The following is a 17,890-nucleotide window of genomic DNA, read 5'->3' as shown; positions in this document are numbered from 1 at the left end:
AGAACTGGCGCGGTATTGGTTCTCCCTGATGCGGTCGCGTGCTGCTGTTGCTGCTGGCCGGGCGCCTTTAACATGTTTTCGGCTCGCTTTGTCTGTGCGTGTGTGCGCGCTCGGCTCGATTCGTGTGTGTGTGTGTGTGTGTGTGTGTGTGTGTGCGTGCGTGCGTGCGTGCGTGCATGCATGCATGCATGCATGCGTGCGTGCGTCTTGCGCGCGCATACATGCCGGTTTGTATGGGCCGGCGTGCTTGCGTGTGTCTAGTGCGTACGTGTTTTGTGAGCGTGTTTCTGTGTCGGTCACTGTGTGTGCGTGCACGTGTTAGCGTGTCTGCCTGCATGTATGTGTGATTGTTTGTGTTTATCAATGTGCGCGTGCGTGCCTTTGTGTCTGCGCTTTGAGAGTGCGTATATTTGTGTGCGCGCGAGTGCGTTTTGTGTGCGTGCGTATGTATTGCATAAGGCCGGTAGAGTTTTACTCGCAATAAAACTCTTCCAATTTGGTGCAGCGAGTGTTGCCGCCTGAAAGCCGAGTTTGGTTTCAAGCCAACCTGGACAACTGCTGTATGAGGCGCTGTTTCTCAGGAGGATCAGTGGGAAGGCGTCAGGTATACGCTTCCTCCTTTTTCCCGCCTCTGCCCTGATGAATCGATATCCTTGATTGTTATTCTAAAAGAAACGTTACATCCAGAGCACAAATAAATGATTAAGAAATCTGGTAGTGTGTTTCGCCATTACACTAATTCTGATCTTAAAGACGTGAATTTCCCATTAGCCCACATTTCCGTTGATGCATACAACCGCTGAAATTGTGAACAGCAGGTTATTCAAGACCCCCCGTCCTACGTATATAGCAATTGTCTTCAGGAGCTTTAATGAATTTTGAAAATTTGAAGTGTTGTTGCGCTTTAGAGGTATCATATGCAAGCTTTAGGTCTCTCCGGGTAGTTTGCATGCTCTTCGAGAGCTGTCGCCTATAGCCCTATTGAAATTCGTAACTACAGTTTGGAGCACTAGGGAAGCTAGAAGGCTTGTCCTGGATCTCGAGAAAGTGTTTAAGCTGGAAGTGTAGGTTGAGGAGTTTAGGGTTGGTCACACGAAGGCTTTTTATGCCTTAGCAGTAGGAGTGTCAAAGGATAAAACATGCAGTGTGTCAAGCGTGGGAAGCTGCTTATGTGGTATAGGCTTGTGCGTGTGTGTGTGTGTGCGCGCGTGCATGCATGCGTGCGTGTGTGAATTCGCTCCTCACAAGGGAGTGTGTGTGTGTAAGTGAGCTACTTCTTTGCTGGTGCTATTTGCCAAAAATTGGCAAGAAAACACAATAATCAATATAACTTGAAATAATAAGCTATGCAAAGCATGCTGGCACAGTAGCGACAGCAGCATATGAGCATACAAACATGCAGCTGTGTGACAATCTTAATGCATGACTGCAACATCTGGAAGGAAGCTTGCTTCTTTTTTAGTAAGCAGCGCAAAGTCCATATCTTTTGCTTTTCTCGTGCAAACCAAAACGAGGCTCATTACCGGTGATCTTGTCTTTTATTCTAATAGCATTTGTTTATCTTAGAGTGTTGTTTCTCGCAGGTCATGCAGATGATAGCATCAATTTCACAATGCGCAGCCTTGGTGCCCTCCATTAAGAGCAAGCCACTTGCGTTCGCCTTCAGGCAGATGGTTGATGTCTTCTAGGAAGCAGTTGGGAAGACTACATTGTAAGTAGATATAGGTGTGTAGTTTAATATAGTAAGTCAAGTTATAATTTAAAACTCTGAGGCTCATTGGCGGCCTAAGCTTGATATCATATGCAGTTGTGTGTGTTTTTAAATATTGCCGATTGTAGTGCATACTGCAGGTATGACTGTTGATCCAAAGCATACACTTGCATTTTCTTGATGGCCTTTCATAATGAGGTTTTTCTTTGTGCAAGAATATTCACAGATGGGGGCATTCCAGCATGATATTCTTTATTGTGCATTCAGTGCTAATTTCGTATGACCTTCCTGCTACCAATGTTTTTGCAGGAAAGGAATATTTCCTTACTCTATGCAATGAGCTTGTTATTTGCTCGTTGCATTACTTGTCTACCTTTAATTGAATCCCGTATAATTATCAAAACCTTAATATTTGAGCTGTTTTTATTTCAAATACAATATTAACATGCGCCGGATTGCAATCTATACTGCAAGGGATTTGAAGAAATTACAAGAAACTAGGACCTCTCATGGGTGTTAAAAAACATTTCCGCAGGCATTGCACCTATTTCTTGTACTGAGCTAGCTGCTCATGAAAATTGCAAGCATATGTCATTTCATACAGTTTTGCAGGATATAGCAGGCCTATCATTGTCACTAAGCACAACCTTTCCTCATTTGCATCATGAAAACCTGCCTCATGCTTAATTTGGGACAAGTCTTGAAAAATGAATGCTTCATAATTTTGAAACTACACAAAGTATTGGTTGGGGCTTGGCAGTTTTCAGACTTGACCATGTTGAACCTAGCCATTACAAGACGAGAAAAAAAACATGCACAGGAGGACTCGTTCAATCAAATGCAATGCTGTGGTCATTTTCCATGTGGCAAAATGTACTTTTAGGCGGGGGAGGGCGGGTAGCCAATTTACAACCATTGCGACTCATGCGGGTAGTGGCAACACAGGATGAGAAATGGTTATGGCTCTGAGGTTCATTGAATATGTGAACACTTATATACAATCCCTCCCCACCCCCCAAGTGAAGGGTAACCGTGCAATATATTTTGGGTGGTAAAGATGATTTTTTTAGGAGACAAGAAATTTCAGGCTCTAGTTGAGATGCTACACAAAGGAGGACCATGTATGTATTCACAGAATAACATAAACTGCCTAGGAGGGGTATCACAGTTTAGAGCATGAAGTAGAAAGTGGGAGCATGATGAAGGATCATAAGTTTATTTAAACTTATGATCTTTGAGCATACTACTTGTCACCGTTTGCCAAGCTAACCTATTGAAAGAAAGGGGCCTGCTCTAAAAAAATAGTTAACACATGCTAAATTTTCAAGGAAGGTATGCCGAAATGTCAATTCTTACTAAATTAGTAAATAAGAAATTCACAATAAATTTTAGGATACAGAAAGGGTCTAATAAACTGCATTGGGGAGTTGGAGATTGTTGGGCTGGATGCATGTATTGCAGGGCAAGTGATAATGCCAGTGGGGTTTCCTCATTTTCATTTTGTGTGCACTCTCTGTAAAATTACTCTTTGTCTCCTAGTGTAATAATGTTGTGTAAAAACAGCCATTTTTTAATGTCTTGTGCATGTCAGTCTTAATATGCCATATCCCGTAAGGTTCTCAGCTGCAGTACTTATAAAGTGTAATGTAGAGATATATTCCACATTTCATGTCAATTTTATATTAAGGTCACATACACACTCTTGGACAAATTTCTGTTGTTGAGAGATGTCATTGGTAGTGTCCTTAAATTTTATTCACTCTTATTTTCTATGGTGAAAAGGCTACTGTAAATTTATTTGCTTTTCCTGCTGTATGTGCCTTGTATGCACAGTGACATAGTGGTTTAGTGTTCACAGTAAATGCAATTCCTAAATTTGCAAAATAGAAATTTCTCCTACCTTTCACCTGTCTTGCCCAGTTGCCTGAGCTGTTCATTGTTCCCAGTCACATTAATTAAGTTTGTTACTTTCAGGAGCTTGTTGCCTTATCAAATTTTCCACAGTGCACATGTGTAATTGCACAGACTGAACTCTCATGATTCTCTTCTTATTTTGCTAATGCAGGATGCAAGATTCCAGCAATGCCATGCGCTGGCATTTATTGGTCAAGATGCTCAGAGAATGGAGTCCCTGCACCTCGTGGTGAAACGTGAACATTTTCTTTCTTTTGGAAAGCTAAACGTCATTTGCTGTATCAATTGCATTCTTGCAGCTCAGATGTGTACTATATTTTTTCTAATTATGAATCAATTAATATTCACTGTTCAGTATAAAAATGACGTACAGTGTGAAGGACAAGGACTGCGAGAGATGACATACACTGCGCTGACTTCCAACAATATTTTATTGCGTTGCCACATCGTGTGTTTATACACAAGAAGGGCCATGCGCAGAAAATGAAAGGCAGTCACAAGGGGTGTTCTAACAGCAAGTCATTGTGCTAAGAACATGGTCACTAAAAAAAAATCACAATTTCTATCTGTGGAGATACAAGACTTCACTAGGGGTCAGCGTGATAGAGGGGGCACTAACGCACACACTACCCATTTTTCTGGTGAAATAAGCTTCAATAATGTACCGGGTGAGCTGTGTTTCGCTAGAACTTGCGTATCTTCAAAGAGGGGCATGCAGCGGCAGTCCCGGCAATGAATGCCCAAGTGGCCTTGAACAGTGTTTTAGACGTTATAGTGCACTCTTAAACGATCATTTAGGCACCTGCCTGTCCGTCCAACATATTTACTGCCTCAAAACGGGAATATGGTAAACCACATTCGTTACACATATTGCAAAACGTTTTCTGTGCCCGACAGAGCAAGAACTCTGACACGATTTAGGCGCGTTTACACGCTTAAAGAGCTTTGCCAGCTTTTCCGGGGCTGAGAAAAGGACTGGGATTCCTGGAGGTTGCCAAATCTTTTTTTAGCCTATCGGAGACATCATGCACATACGGTAGCACTGCGAACCAGTCTTTCAACCGGCTGGTTCCTTGACAGAGTGCGCTCATCACGTTTTGTGCCCTTCAGAAGCTGTTCCACTATGGCTGAAATTAAGGCCAAAGGGTAGCCAACCCAAGAAAGGCGATCAACCTGTGCAGCAAGACTATCTTGCATTTCATGTGAGCAAGATTTATTGAGGCTGTTAACGAGGCAAATCTTTACAATACCTCGTTTAACAAGCTTTGAATGTGCAGAGTTAAAGGGCAAGAGTGACTTCTTACTTCTCGGTTCAAAGCACTAGCCCACCTGTTTATTTGTAAGGCACTGCCTGAGATCAAGAAAGCGCAAAGAATCATCAGTGGGGACCTCATTTGTTAGTTCTAGAGGCTGCAGCTCTTAAAGATCTCCAAGTCTCCCAAGCAGCAGGCTCAAAAGCATGATCAGTGCAATCAATAAATACCAGGTAGTCGTCCACAAACTCGCACACTTTGACAACGAGAGACGCATTTAGGGGACCTTGAATATTTCAATCATGATTAGCTAGATAAATATCACTCAGTGGCGGCGCCAGGCATGATCCTGCACAATATACAAATAAATGGTATTTGTATAGGATCATGCCTGGCGCCGCCACTATGTTATATTTATCTCGATCATCATGATTGCAATATTGAAGGTCACCTAGATGCGTCTCCTGTCAAAGTGTGCAGGTTTGTGAATGACCACGTGGTATTCATTGATTGCACTGATCACGCTTTCGAGCCTGTTGCTTCGGGAGTCTTGGAGATGTTTAAGAAAGCCTCTACAACTAACGCATGAGGTCCCCATTGAGGATTCCTCGCGCTTTGTAGATCTCAAACTGGTGCTTCGATCTGTGAAGTAAGAAGTCACTCTTTCCCTTTAACTCTGCACACTCAAAGCTCGTTAAATGAGGTATTAAAAGTTTTCCCTCATTAACAGCCTCAATAAATCTTGTTCACACAAGATGCAACATAGTCTTGCTGCACAGGTTGATCACCTTTCTAGGGTTGACTACCCTTTGGCCTTAATTTCAGCCATAGTGGAACAGCTTCTGAGGGGCACAAACCGTGATGAGCCCGCTCCGTCAAGGAACCAACCGGTTGAAAGACATAGGTTCGCAGTGCCACCGGTGGGTATGTGCATGATGTCTCCGATAGGCTAAAAAAGATTCGGCACCCTCCAGGAATCACAGGCCTTTTCTCAACCCCAGAAAAGCTGGCAAAGCTCTGTAAGTGTGTAAACGCGCTCAAATCACGTCAGAGTTCTTGCTCTGTCGGGCACAGAAAACGTTTTGCGATATGTGCAACGAATTTCGTTTACCATATTCCCCTATTTTGAGGCAGTAAATACGTTGGACGGACAGGCAGGTGCCTAAATGATCGTTTAAGAGAGCACTATAACGTCCATAACACTGTTCAAGGCCACTTGGGCATCCATTGCCCCGGGACTGTAACTGCGAGCCCCTCGTAGAATATACGGAAGTTCTAGTGAGACACAGCTAACAGGTCATCCGGGAAACTATAGAAGCAAATTTCACCAGAAAACTGGGTAGTGCGTGCGTTAGTGCCCCCTCTATCACGCTGACCCTAGTGAAGTCTTGTATCTCAAAAGATAGAAATTGTAATGTTTTTTTTTTTCAGGTGACCACGTCCTTAGTACAATGACTTGCTGTTAGACGCCCCTTGTGACTCATTTTCTGCGCATGCCCGCTCTTGTATACATACACACAATGTGGCAACGCAATAAAATATTATTGGAAGCCAGCGCAGTCTATGTCGTCTCTCGCAGTCCTTGTAATTCACGCTGTACGTAATTTTTTCGCATTAATTGCCAACTATCCCAAGAAAGCACCTTTTTCGTATATTTATAATGTTTGATACGACCATTTGCTGGCAAATGTTAACAGTGTGATATTTAACTTGAACTTTTACATAACTGCCTGTGCCCGTGTTCTTTTAGTAACCAGAGTATGGCTAATTTATTAAACCATATTTGCTAATTTGTATACTCACATGCTACAGCAAGCCCTAATCTTGTATTACTGCATCTAAGTGCAAATAATTTAGAAATTTACTATGTATTTTAAAACACTATCTACCTTTCGTGTTCAGCAAAATTGTTTAATCAACAGTGGTTTGCTTTTATCAGGCCTTTTACTGCACCTTGCACCCACACAATAGTAAATGTGGAATACTCACTTTTGATTTATGGTAAGAAAACCTATTTTCAAACTGCATATTGTATATGTACCAGTGCCTTCGGGTTACAAGACAGAAAGTTATAGAAACTGGAATTGTAGTTAGAAAATCTCCTACACAGCACTTTTAGCACACAGAACTCTCGTTTCACAAAAGAGGACAAACTATGTAGGCACTAAAAAATTCTACATATTTTTCGTGCTTAAGTAATCTTGTTGGAAAGAGAAAATTAGAATGTTGGAAAGAGAAACCTCACTTAAAGCACGTCTATGCTTGGAAAGTATTGTTTCAGTCCGAAAAATGTTGGCCAGTTATGCTTACATCGACTTTCCAAACTTTTCATAATGCTTTGCGATTACATTAGTGTACAAAGTAACAGATGTCTTGTGCATTTGCTCTGCATTTCAATTACTCCCCTAATTCACCTTTGTAATGTCCCTTTTTTTTTCAAGGCATCAAAACTTGAATTTTCGTTCATTGAGCCTTATACTGAAAATTTATTCCTTTATGTGGCCCAAAACACTGCGAGGTCAACTCAGGCTCTTTCAGTGCTGCTATACATAGTTTCTTCTCTAATAACAGATTTGATCAATACTTATATTTTAGATACCTTTGTGGGAAATGTACATGTTCTTGTACTTACCGATGTGTTTGGTGATTGTGCATGTTTATATTTCATGTGATTTATGTATATATTGTACTCTGTATTGCAGCATGCAATAAATATATTTACATTTTTCTTGAACATGCCATATATCGTACCAGTCTGTGTTGCATTTTATGTGGATCTGGAAATCGTGATAACCGTTGGTTTTGATATACATGCTCAAAAGTGACATTTGCTAGGTTGTATATGTGCAGTGAAGACAGGTTTTGCAATATACACCGTGAATTACTAATATGTAATGTGATCCACACGTATACGCGCGTGTGTGCCCATCAAAGCTTCAAGGCCGGCTGTTCGACGGTGTGTTTGGTAGCCGAACTTGAACCTCCTGGCACACGCGAGAGTTACGCGTGGATCGCTGTGCATAGTAGTAATTGAAGGCGTGTACTGCCGAACCTGCCTTCCATACACACTAGCAATAAAAGGGTTTACACCCTTCCAACACCCAGATAGATGGGTGTTAATATGGACTTGCACCCCTACACCCTAAATTTATTTTGCTGGACACCCTTCCTCTAGGGTGCTATAACTGCACCCCAACTGTAGGGTGTAGACAACAGCACCCTTAGGGTGTTCGTCTGGCGACAAACTGATTTACACCCTTAAGGGTGTTAAAATGTTTAGTGTGTAACTACAGCGCATAGGGCCCTATTTCATGAAACATGGTTAGCGAAAGAGTTTACCGTGTGTCATGAATGCAGACGCCAATTTGTTTTGTATACGGGCAAGGGTTTGGAATCAACTATGAAGATGTGGTACACGCTAGTGTACCACATCTTAATCCTAAATACGAGGAACAGGAATGTTCAACGCCCTCTAATACCTGTGATTGCATATCTCGGAGTGATGGGCGAGGCATTCGAAATCTGACCAAGACAAGCGTCCGGTTATAAGGCTTGCATACGTAAGTCGTGGACAGATTAAAATGGACCACGGCTAAGGCGACAGGAGCGGCTGCGGGGCCGCACCACGGCGCTGCTATCGCGCTTCACGCGCTCACGATGGTAGTATACCCCGAGTGACGTCAAACTTCGCACCCTCGCTCTCGCGCTGGTGCTTCTCACACTTGATAAATTTCTAGTGCAGCGTTCGGCTGCTCTGCTGCTGACGGTCGGGACCAAGGGGCGCGTGAATCGCCAGTTGTTCAGCACTTTGCGCTGTCGCTCAGCAGCCGATGGCCTCAGGCCGTCAAACCGCCGCCGCCAATACAGTTTGACGTGACCCGGCGCGCGCGCGCGCGCGCGGTGGTTGCGCTACGTCACGCCACGTCGGCTACGCCACGCCAGGCATATGTCCGTCCCCCTACAGTACAACCAGTACAACGTCGCGCAGCTGCCGCAGCTGGAGTAGCGCATGCGTAGAACAACGCACCGCTCCGTGCCGCCTGTTGTGGAACATCGAAACAAATCTTTTACGCTCGCTTGCTCTTTCGGTAGCGATCGCCACTGCGGACCGGACTGTTGCTCGGCAATGGCACGGACGCAGACACACTCCGCAATACGAAACATTATTCTCGCTTTGTTGGTGCGTCGTCTGCTTCGCAAGAGCAACAGGTCTCTCTACATAAGGGATACATTTGACAAGCGTCCAGAGTGTGGAGAGTACCACCACCTAGTACAGGAGCTGCGGCACAGTGATCCTGAATACCATTTCAAGTATTTCAGGTAAATGACAACGTTGCTCCTTTCGGAATTGTGTAGCTCCAGCTCGGTTAAATATGTTATGCTTTAACTTTCATGCATTTATCGCACGCAGAATGACAAAGGCATCGTTTGACAAGCTGCTGAGCCTTGTTTACCGCAGGCTTGTTCATCCTCCAACTCACAGGAGACCCATCTCACCGGCAGAAAGGCTTGCGGTGACATTGAGGCAAAGTATATGCTGATCACATTTCCTAGAATTTAGCCAATGCGGCCATGAGCCGACGTGCATCCATGTGTACTGTACCTTTAGGAAATTACTTTTTTGGTAACATGTCGCAACAATTCGTTCCCGAAAATATGCTTTTTTTGTTCGTGTGCCGAACTTTTCGTAATTTCAGAAATACGGAACCCACGTATTCACCTCCCTGAACTTCCCCATGCATGAGATTAAAGTAAATACTGGTTCGTGTTAAGTTTCCTTTCTTTTTTGAGTGATCACTTATATTTCCGAAAATTTTCGCCGCGTATAATAATAGTACCTGCGAGGTATGCTTATACTGAGTCACCGACGAGCCATTCTTGCTACTATCCATGGCCCTATGGTGTCTGTAACACGCGATGCAGGCATTAAAGAATAGAATTATGCTGATAACAATTCGGTTCAGTGTAAACATAGATGTCGAAATATTGGAACCATAATTTTACGGACAGCTCTTTTAACATCTTTGCAGATTTTTGGCCACAGGAGGGTCCATGAAGTACATTGCATTGAGCTACTGAATGCAAGCATCTACTGTAGCTAGCATACTGAAGAAGACATTACCAGCGTGACCACTACCATTACCATTACCAGGGACTGATTGAGGCCCCTGCTACTCGCACGCCCAAGCACACAGAGGTGGCGAGACATAGCAGAGGAATACCATGACAAATGGGATTTTCCAAACACAATAGGGAGCACTGATGGCAAGCATTTTGCGATCAAATGTCCTAACAAGAGCGGCTCAGACTTCTACAATGACAAGGGTTTCTATTCACTAATTATGCTGGCTATAGCAGACGCCAGCTATAGTTTTCTATTGGTTGATATCGGAGCCCAAGGCCGATATTCAGACGCCTCTTTATTTAAGAGGAGTCCCCTCCAGGCAGTATTTGAAGAGGGTGGCCTGGGGCTGCCTTCAAATATTTCGAAGTGGCCATCTTGTTGTTTGGTTGGCGATGCAGCCTTCCCTTTGCGGACTTACCTGATGCGGCCCTACCCTGGGAGGAAGCTGGATGATAGAAAAAAGGTCTTCAATTACCGCTTGTCGAGGGCACTCAGGTGCATTGAAAATGCTTTCGGCATTCTAGTCTCCCGTTGGCGGGTGTTTCTTGGAACGGTGGAAAGCGCGCCAGAGCGCCTCAACAACATGATTCAGGCTGTCATGTGTGCACAATTTTCTTATGGCAGACGCTGCTTACTGCCCTGATGAGTACAGCGACACGCTGTGCGGCGAGACGGTGTATGACGGAGAATGGCGCCGTACTGTCACTAAAATTGGCCCAAGGACAGTGCCGTCAAACAACCCTCCCACTTCAGCTGCCATGGGAATGACGGACGAATTAGCAGACTATTTTGTATCTGCAGAAGGCTCACTGCCGTGGCACTGAAGGTTGTCAGGCGATGCTAAAATCTCCTGTAAGTATGCATGCATAGTTTGTACCCTTAACGTTCTCTTTATTCCTAGCAGAACACAGCCCGTTCGAGTGCTGTGTTTTGTAAGACTGTATTATATCTAATATATTTTTTTATTTTTGCCGCATTTCTCTTAAGTTTAGCACTGCCTTACAAGCAGATTTTTTGTAGCTTATTCATTGCTGTTTGTTTGTATTTTAACTACGTGCATATTTCGCTGGTTTTATGCGCATGCAATCCACCGCTTCTTATGTTACCAAGAATTGTATTTGTCATTCTTTTTCTGAGTAATGTTATTTTTTCTTCATTCAGTTGTATTTTTAACACTCTTCTTCAAGCGCGTTATTACTGCAAGCATTTTTAGCTCTTATGTGTTTTTTATGTCATTTTTTCTGTGGTGCCCCCCCTTACTAATGTACCTTGAAATAAACAAAGCGTTTACTTCTTTTCGTCTTTGAACTAATCCAATGTGATTTCTGAGATGTCACCCTGACAGCTTAATTACAGGCCCTTCTTACGTAGGATTTGCTAGCAATGTACGCCAGTAAGTGCAAATCAATTACCAACAAGCTGTTATTTTGTTATATACCGGGTGTCCCAGCTAACTTGAACCAAGGGTTTAAAAATGAAATATTGGGGTCAGGAGAGTGAAACTACCTGCATATTGGTGACAGGCATTTGGCGCACCACAGGAAATTTTTTGTATTGCAATTACTTAACTAGTAATTAAAATAATTTTTTTAAAATTTTTAATATTGACTTTAGACACTAAGTGTGATTCGCAAAGTTGGAGAGCACTTTCAGAAACCCCCATTCCATTATTCGCCATAAAGAAAACCTTACGTGTACCTCTTTTTTCGAGCTCGAAAGAAAGCCCGCGAAATACAAAAAAAACCACGTGACGAGCGCATTCGCGCGCCGCGATCGTGCTGCTCTCAACCGTGCTTTCAGTGAACGAAATCAGCTCCGGTATTCATTCGGCGGCCCCGTTTCAGAGGCAGGCCGATATCTTGGTGGTGGTTTCTTCGGCCGTGTCAGCCAGTTCGCGCGTGACGGTGTAAATTGCAGCGAGTGCGCTGCGCTTTGCAGTCGCGATAAAGACTGCCAAGCTCGAAGTTTTCAAATGAGAGGAGTTTTATTTGCCAGTTGCAAAGAAAATAAAAGTGGCGGTTTATGGCTTGGCTGTGCGGCGATGACAGCCGTGGCATGCGGTTGTCCTGACTCCATTTCATTTCGGTTTCTTACCAATTATAAAAAGTGCTCGAATAGGTCACCTTGTGCGACGATACAGCTATGGCATCTTGTAACCAAATCAGCCGTTGCATTTCGTATGACAGCCTCAGGCATGTTTAAACAGACTTCCGTTATTTTGTCTTTAAGGTCTTGCGGTGTGGAAGTTGGTGTGCTGTACACCTTGTCCTTGATATGACCCCACAAAAAGTAGTCCAGAGGTGTCATATCAGGAGACCTGGCTGGCCAGTTCACGGGACCTAGTCGTCCTATCCATTTCTGCGGGAACGCTGCGTCGAGCCAGGTCCGAGCCTTGGCGCTGCTGTGCGCGGGGGCGCCATCGTGTTGAAACCACACATTTGTGGCCCTGGCGAGCGGTAGATCCGAAAGGAAGTCGTCAACGGGTCCTCTGAGGATATCATTGGTGTAGCGATCTGCTGTCAGCGTCTGGTCGAAAAACACAGGCCCGATCAAACTACCGTCGAAAAGTCCACACCAAACACTAAATGACCACTGGTACTGGTGCTGCGTCTGTAAAACCCAGTAGGGATTTGAATCGCTCCAGTAATGAGCATTGTGCAGGTTCACCTGTGAATTGCGCGAAAAACTAGCTTCGTCACTCCATATCACTTTGTTCAAAAAATCCGGGTCGTCCTGCATCTTTATCAGAATCCAATTAGCAAAATCGGTCCTGTTTTGGAAGTCCCGTGGCAACAGATTTTGATGAAGCTGTACGTGGTACGGATGCAGGCGGTGTTTGCGCAGTATTCGCCAAACTGATGACCTGGAGACTCCGGTATCCTCGCTCACGCTGCGCACGCTTGCTTGGGGTTCCAGAGCGAACAGCGATAAAATATGCGTCTCGAAGTCCTCGTCAAAAACAGGTGCTCTGTGTCGTGTGGACGTAAAACTGCCCATCCGTCGCAGCGTCTCGAAGGCACGCAGGATCGTTACTGAACTTGGCCGCCTGCCTGGGTGCCATTGTTGCATAAGGTCTGCAGCGCGCCTTCTGTTCCCATGACATGCACCTAGAGCCAGAACCATGTCTGCTTTCTCTTCATTTGTAAACGGCATGTCTGCAGTGCTAGTAATCACTACACCAAAGATTCAGTCTCGCATGAGAGTGGCATAAGAAGAGCACACGACAAACTGTGCTTCACCGCTGCTTCCAGCTTTCAAAATCCTCATTAGGAAACTGCAACACACAGCCGCCAACACCTCGCGGCGAAACATTATTCCCTGTATTTCTCTTTTGCTTCTGAGTGACAAAGCAGACTCGCCATCTCAGTATCTTATCAGATTGGGACTAAGTCGTCGTCGCCGGGTGCCAACTAGCTGACGCGGACGAAAAACCCCCGCCAAGATATCGGCCTGCCGCTGCAACGGGGCCGTCGAATAAAGGCCGGAGCTGATTTCGTTCACTGAAAGCACGGTTGAGAGCAGCACGATCGCGACGCGCAAATGTGCTCGTCACGTGATTTTTTTTGTATTTCGCGGGCTTTCTTTCGAGCTCGGAAAAAGAGGTACACGTAAGGTTTTCTTTATGGCGAATAATGGAATGCGGGTTTCTGAAAGTGCTCTCCAACTTTGCGAATCACATTTAGTGTCTAAAGTCAATATTAAAAAATTTAAAAAAATTATCTTAATTACTAGTTAAGTAATTGCGATACAAAAAATTTCCCGTGGTGCGCCAAATGCCTATCACCAATATGCAGTTAGTTTCACTCTCCTGACTCCAATATTTCATTTTTAAACCCTTGGTTCAAGTTAGCTGGGACACCCGGTATAATCCCGAAGCGCGCTGTAGCTAATTTTTGAACCACGAGGCATTTGCGTGTCTTCTTATATCAAGTGTACATTGCAGTGCTCTGTGAGCACATTGTTTAAAAACATTTACCGCATGCATAGATAACACAGGGAGCATGACGTATAAAAATGGAATTTAATGATAAGGTTCAAATGAAGTGCACAAAAAACAAAGAGCAGTTACAGTTACCTATGTAATAACATGATGTATTTGTGTGCAACACAAAGATAAAAATGCAGCAAGTGAAAACAAAAATGCAGATATTCAGATATTCACACACACACAAACACACACGCGAGTGTGTGTGTATGTGTGGGTGTTTTCTCAACTGCCAGCCTGTGTCCTCCGTTTCCTTGTTCTGGGATGTTGCATTGGAAGAATTTGAACAAACCTCTGAAATGTGTAGGAAAAACACCTGAGAATAACATATTCATCGTCACAGTGCAATTGAGCCTTTTGTTTGATGCTGCATGCAAACTGTTGCCTATGTATTAGACAAATGTTGAACATTTGTACTACGGTATACGGTGCTCAATATACCTTGCGCGTGGCAAAAATGATACTTTCTATAAAGCGCACAATCACATGAAAAATAGCTAAGAATATCTATCACATTTTGTAAAATATTCCCACATTGGAAAGACCGACAAGAAATACAGAAAGAAAGACAAGAAATGCAGAACAAGTGCACTTTCTGAAGGATGTCGTACTGAAAATGCACACAAAAAACAAAATACCACTCTTAATGCAGGAATAAGATCTTGGATAGTAATGGATCGAATACACATCACCATGAAAGAAATGCTCACAGTAACACACTATGTAGTGTTCAACATATTATATTGTATGCATAGGAACAATTGTCCGTATTCTGGCACTTTAAATGTTTTATCACAGCTTTGGTTAACAGCATATCACACTTGCATCATATCACATTTGCATTCTCTGTATTGATAAACCGGCATGGAAGCTTAGCAGGTGAAGTGTCGCTCTGCGAATAAAGATGAGGGTTTGATTCCAGGCCCTGTGGCCGCATTTGGATAGGGGCGAAATGCCAGATCACCCGTGTACTTAAATTTAGCGGCTTCATAGTGTATCACAGACAGTCAAAATTAACTCCATACTACAGTGTGCCTCATAATGACATCATGGCTTTGGCATGTAGCCAACCATAAATTGAATTTTTATCGATTAGTTACCTTTTAATGCGATCGCATTTAGCAGATCGTTTCGCATAAAATCCGGTGTCGGAATTGCCTATGAGCAAAAATAGCAAGCGCAACAAACAAGCAAGTCTTCCATGATTTCCGAAGCCAACATAGCATATTTACGCCATCGCGTTCAACTCTTGAAAACTTCTAATTTTTAAGTGCAGCATTACTTAAAGAGAAAGAATATTAAAGATTATCAGCAAAGTTTAATTAATGTTGACGGTGTGCACATTGTTTTCGTCCTCCATTTGTGCGATTACTACCATAATTTGCGCTTTGCATTTCAGTGCCCCCTTAGATGGCATTTTGTCCAAGCTAAGGCCTATAGATATTCCAAATGCCTCATTTTCTGACATCTTGCTGTCAAGTCTGCACAACAGCTGCTTTTCAAAGTGGTTACTCTTTTTTCCTTTCTTATGCTTCGGCGCAGCCTCTTGTTTACCGGCTACCGATGGTCGTTCTGCCAATGCTAGCGGCGTTGCTGGCATTGGTAGCTCCTGTGGCGATTCCATGAAGCTTTCAACGCTTGAGGGTGATGGCGGCGTATTTGTCATAGATGCGAAGATGGTCTCGGCGGTCTCGCCAGCATCACCACAAGTGGCTGGCTCCAGGCTGCATGTCATTCTGCAGAGAAAAAGCCTACATTGTTGCAAAGGGAAACAGGTGCACGACTGTAAACTAAAGACATGCTTCTGTCCCCTTTACATTTGGATTTATCGCTCGCTCAGAATGCCCAAGGATTTTTTGGCCAGTAGTATCATATGTAAACTATAATACCGCTCTACTCACCTTTAAAGGAAAGCGGGTTTGAGAAGTCGCGTGCAAGTCATAGACGCCGTCCACACCTGGATAACTCCACTGAGACCGGAAATCTAGACGAAGTATACAGTGTTCATTTTATATTTCGTGAAATGATTAAAGGGACAGTTTTATAGTACCCTGAATAGTCTGTGGAAGAAGAAATAAATCGCCGCAGGAGGAGGCAAGCACAACAAACTTGTATATCTTAAGTGAACACACACACAAAATGTTAATGATGCGCACTCGGAAAACGCAAAACGAATCACGATCGCGTAAAGGGCCCAGCAAACTCCGTCTGCTTCACTGCATGACATGATTGTCGTGAGCAACAAACCCAGTCATCAAAACATAGTCATCTAAGTGAACGCAATACTAAGCAGGTATGAATGTGATCACACAACTTCGAAAATGCATAATTTACTTCCTCGGACGACCGCGATGTTTGTAAAAGGTCATGGACTCCGTGAATTCCCAGGCCCGCCGAGACACGTAGCCGCTGCCACTACTTTTTGTAGCTTCAATGACTTTCAGTACACGAGTATAGCGGTCCCTGAGCCCCTTCCATAATTTCAGGCACTCTTCGACTGAAACAGGGAAAACAAGACAAGCAAACAGGCGCTGAGTGTCCGGAGACGTATACACACACGTGCGAAGCACTGACGCCCCTGTTGAGAGGCCGGAGTACACGCGTATCTGCTCCCACGCGTTGTTTTTCCGCTCCGCAAACCAGTAGTCCATTCTTTTGGTGTCGTAGACACAAGGGTGTTGCTGGACGGCGTCCAGAAACCTTTCGATTTCGGAGCCGCACAGGTCGGGCACGCTTTCTTGTGAAGAGGCCGTCTCGTTCTGGCTCAGCCCGGCGAGTAGCGAGTCTCACGAGAGAGGGCGCTAGGCGCTAACTTGCTCGGCGCGGCGACGGCGCGAAACATTCGGCGCCGTACGACGTCCGAGCGCGCTGGATGCCGCTGGTCGCGTCGGCGCCCGATGCCGCCGACCGTAGAGGGTCGTGTTTCCGCCAACGTAACGTCGCACGCGCTCGCGTTACGTCGGAGTGTATTGCCGCCCCCAGCGCGATATGACGCTGCTGTAGCCGCAACGTCTGATGCGCTGCCGGAAGGGGTTGTCGCGGGCGCGATTGTTTTCCGCGTCCAGCTAGCGCTGCAGGCTGACGGCTGCCACCTTAAAACCGCAGGCCATACATATTTTTTTTCTGTCAAGTGACCACGATACCGCGTAGGCAAAAGATCGCTGCGGCGTCTCGTCTGCTTGACTAGGAATTATCCGTGCGCGACAGATCGTTGGAACGACGGCGCTCGACCCACTCTTTATATTTTCCCATGCTACCTCGCACGGCTCGGTTTATTCGCAGCAGATGAAGCGGCTTCGGTAGGGTTTCTCCTACACGAACTGCTATAATCGAATCTTGGATGAACAGATTTTAATATGCGCCAGAAACAGAGGTGATTCCATTCAACATGGTCGGCACCCTAACACGGCCCCTTCAATGCAACTGTCGCCAGGAACATGCTGGATTAAAAAAAAGAAAAAAAAAATTATGCGGATCCCTCGCGCTGTGGGAATCGACGTCTTCTGGATCCTGCGGTGCGCTTTAATTACAGCGGCTCTGCTTCTGCACGCCCTGCGTAAGTCGCCCGCTTGACATTTGCATGGCGTTTATTTTTCAGAAATAGCAGCAACGTACGGTACCGTGTCTTGAACTTAAGCTTATCCTGTTTCTCCGCAAGCGCGGTCGTATAGTAGTGGGGTTTCCTTGCTTTCTCCCGTCACCTCCCCCTTCTCTTATATGGGGACTGCCTCTTCTCTCTACATTTCTATCTGCGTCCCCTCTGGCCCCGCACATTAGTAGACAGGGAAGCACTGCAGTTTCTGCAATGCTTTTGAGGGGAGGCACGGATGATTACAGCTTTCAAGCGGCTAATGTGGCGACGGCCAGGGTTTCATGGCGGCCCCTTTGCCGCCATGAAAGTG

At 44.7% G+C, this 17,890-nt stretch overlaps 1 long non-coding RNA gene and 1 pseudogene across 1 annotated transcript; both read left to right on the top strand.

The window, feature by feature from the left end:
- The first annotated feature begins 183 nt into the window (after positions 1-183).
- On the top strand, positions 184-3,808 carry LOC126516862 (uncharacterized). Its single transcript, XR_007596148.3, has 3 exons — positions 184-604; positions 1,584-1,711; positions 3,777-3,808. It is a non-coding gene; the product is annotated as an uncharacterized lncRNA (long non-coding RNA).
- A 5,196-nt stretch (positions 3,809-9,004) lies between these two features.
- Positions 9,005-10,827, top strand: LOC126516551 (uncharacterized; annotated as a pseudogene).
- The last annotated feature ends 7,063 nt before the right edge of the window (positions 10,828-17,890 follow it).

The sequence above is a fragment of the Dermacentor andersoni genome, chromosome 1, assembly GCF_023375885.2.
Source record: "Dermacentor andersoni chromosome 1, qqDerAnde1_hic_scaffold, whole genome shotgun sequence".
In the NCBI taxonomy this organism is placed as follows: Eukaryota; Metazoa; Arthropoda; class Arachnida; order Ixodida; family Ixodidae; genus Dermacentor; species Dermacentor andersoni.
This window is presented reverse-complemented; position numbering and strand designations above follow the sequence as displayed.